Source organism: Vicugna pacos, chromosome 3 (assembly GCF_048564905.1).
Source record: "Vicugna pacos chromosome 3, VicPac4, whole genome shotgun sequence".
Lineage (NCBI taxonomy): Eukaryota > Metazoa > Chordata > Mammalia > Artiodactyla > Camelidae > Vicugna > Vicugna pacos.
Window position 1 is genome coordinate 69859174 of NC_132989.1, and position 3477 is coordinate 69862650.

The following is a 3477-nucleotide window of genomic DNA, read 5'->3' on the forward strand; positions in this document are numbered from 1 at the left end:
ACCGACTTTACTGTGGACTGCCTTGTGTCCCCTCAAAATTCATGTGGTGAAGCCCTAATCCCTGTTGTGACTATTTTTGGAGATGGGGCTTTAGGAGGTAATTAAGGTTATACGAGGTCTTAAAGGTAGGGCCCTAATTGGATAGGACTGTGGCCTTTTAAAAAGAGGAAGAAGGGGGAAAAAGAAAGAAAAGAAGAAGAGAGAGAGAGACGTGAGGACACAGCAGGAAGGCAGCTGTCTGCAAGATAGGAAAAGAGGTTCCATCAGGAACAGAACTGGCACCTTGATCTTGGACTTCTCAGGCTCTGTCTAGAACTGTGGGAAAATGTTTCTATTGTTTAAGACCCTAGTCTATGGTATTTTGTTATGGCAGCAAGAGCAGACTAACTAATATAGACTCTCTAAAGTTTGCACAGGTATGTTTAAGAATTACCACTGTACCTCTGTTTGTAACAGCAAAAAATGGGAAACAACCTAAATGTCCACCAACAGGAAACTAGAACTTTGACACAATGGAAACATCGGGCACTGAGAAGCACTAAGTGTAAAGTTTGATCTTGGTATGTAGTCAATTTCCAATTTTTGACCTAAGCTTCCCCTTGGCTGCTGGAAGATCAACTTGCCAAATGATTAGTTCAGTTTCATTTCTGGCATTCCCAAACTTGTGTGTGATTGTGAAATTGTGTTGTAGCCACCTCATACGTAGGCAGACTGACAATGTCAGGAACACCAAAAGGCCTGCCAGTCAGAACTTTGGTGACTGTCTATGAATAGCATATGGGACCATGCTGGATGGAAGCCAAACTGCAAATCTCATGTGTTTTACGTTCTGAAACTCTACTAGAGGGATGAAATAGGAGTTATTTTTCATATAGATATTTAGGCATACCTCAGAGATACTGTGAGTCCGGTTCCAGACTACTGCAATAACATGAATATCCAATAAAGCAAGTCACACAAATTGTCTGGTTTCCCAGTGCATATAAAAGTTATGTCTACACTATCCTGTAGTCTATTAAGTGTGCAACAGCATCATGTCTTTAAAATACCATGTACATACCTTAATGAAAAAATACTTATTGCTTGTTCATAGCAGCAGTATATACAATAGCCAAGACATGGAAGCAACCTAAATGTCCATTGACAGATGACTGGATAAAGAAGTTGTGGTATATTTATACAATGGAATACTACTCTGCCATAAAGAAGAATAAAATATTGCAATTTGCAGCAACATGGATGGACCTAGAGATTGTCATTCCAAGTGAAGTAAGCCAGAAAGAGAAAGAAAAATACCATATGATAACAGTCATATGCAGAATCAAAAGAAGAAAGAAAGAAAAAGAACACTATGAACTCATCTACAAAACAGAAATAGACTCACAGACACAGTAAACAATTTATGGTTACTGAGGAAAGAGGGTGGGAAGGGATAAATTTGGGAGTTTGAGATTTGCAAATGTCAGCTGCTATATATAAAAATAGATTTAAAAAAACAAGTTTCTTCTGTATAGAACAGGGAACTATATTCAATATCTTGTAATAACCTTTAATGAAAATGAATATGGGAACAAATATATGTATGTATATGCATGACTGGGACATTCTGCTGTACAGCGAACATTGACACACTGTAACTGACTGTACTTCAGTTAAATAAATAAATAAAATTAAAAACTTATTGGTGAAAAAATGCTAATCATCATCTGAACCCTCAGTGAGTCATAATCTTTTTGCTGGTGGAGGGTCTTGCCTCAGTGTTGATGGCAGCTGACTGATCAGGGTGGAGGTTGCTGAAGGTTGGGGTGGCTGTGGCCATTTCCTAAAATAAGATGACAATGAAGTTTGCATCCTTGACTGACTATTCCTTTCACTTATGCATTCTCTGTAGCCTACAATGCTATTTGATAGCATTTTATATAATAGAACTTCTTTCAAAATTAGAGTTCATCTTCTCAAACCCTGCAGCTACTTTAACAACTAGGTTTAAGTAATATTCTTCTGTCACTTTCATAATCTTCACAGCATCTTCACCGAGTTGATTTCATCTCAAGAACCACTTTCTTTGTTCATCCATAAGAGGCACCTCCTCATCCATTAAAGTTTTATCATGAGGTTGCAGCAATGCAGTCACATCTTCAGGCTCCACTTCTAATTCTAGTTCTCTTGCTATTTTTACCAGGGCTGTTTCTTGTTTGTTTTTAATTTGTCTTCTTCTGCACATACACACACACACACAAAGTCTCCAACTTAAGGAGTGAAATGTCAGATTCACGTGTGCCAATATCAGTACACGTATAAAATTTGCAAAATGTATTCATTTTTTGCTCTTTCTCAACTCCATCTTTGCGGTAGCGGCAGTGGTGGCCATGGTTCGGTCGCCAAAATGCAGCTCTTTGTCCGTGCCCAGGAGCTACACACTCTCGAGGTGACCAGCCAGGAGACCGTCACCCAGATCAAGGCTCATGTAGCCTCACTGGAGGGCATCGCCCCAGAAGATCAAGTCATGCTTCTGGCAGGCACGCCCCTAGAGGATGAGGCCACCCTGGGCCAGTGTGGGGTGGAGGCTCTGAGCACTCTGGAAGTAGCCAGCTGCGTGCTTGGAGGTAAAGTCCATGGTTCCCTGGGCCGTGCTGGGAAAGTAAGAGGTCAGACTCCCAAGGTGGCCAAACAAGAGAAAAAGAAGACAGGCCAGGCCAAGAGACGTATGCAGTACAACCGGTGCTTTGTCAATGTTGTGCCCACCTTTGGCAAGAAGAAGGGCCCCAATGCCAACTCTTAAGTCCATTGTAATCTTGGCGTTTCTCTAATAAAGCCACTTAGCACCCCCCCCCCGCCAAAAAATTATTCATTTTCCAAGACACTAAGTGTATGTTAATACTGTATGGAAAGACGGCCTCTAAACTTGAAGCTGCTTAGGTGAACTTCAGGATTTTACAATTTTCTTGGGCCTTAACTTTCAATTATCCTTTGCTCATACCAATATGTGATGACCAAATTTCTACCATTGGGAATTTCTAGTAGGGATGTTTGCTAATAACCCCTTTAAAAGATTGTTTCTTGCTTATCCTTGTGGAGCTCCAGCGTCCAGCACAGGATAACTTGCTCTCTCTCAGTGAAGGGGCAGATGGCTCTGTTATTTGGTGGTGCTTCAGCTGTCCAGTGGAAAAGCTTTATAATGCTAGTGATGTGAGCAAAGAAAATCCTTGGCCTTCTCAAGATAGGTTCACTTCAAAAAACATGTGCTTAACTCCTCTAATTTGTGGGTGCTGTGCTAGGTGCTAGGCTGAGAAACACAAGCAGAACAAAGCAAAGGAGGATGTGGTAAAAGGAAAGTGTGGCTGCAAAGTGGCTTCAGTTGTTGTTAAGAGTGGGGTAAGGGAGAAATAAAGACATGCAAAGCTGAAGTAGTGGAAATCCTCCAATAAAACTGAAATTGAACTGAGAAAAAAGTGGCTCTTTGAATATAGTTTTAAT

General features: G+C 40.8%; 1 pseudogene across 1 annotated transcript; it reads left to right on the forward strand.

Moving 5' to 3' along the window:
• Window positions 1–2330: 2330 nt before the first annotated feature.
• LOC140689694 (ubiquitin-like protein FUBI pseudogene) lies at window positions 2331–2817 on the forward strand (annotated as a pseudogene). The gene has a single exon (XR_012064740.1). The product of XR_012064740.1 is annotated as a ubiquitin-like protein FUBI pseudogene (transcript).
• Window positions 2818–3477: the final 660 nt, after the last annotated feature.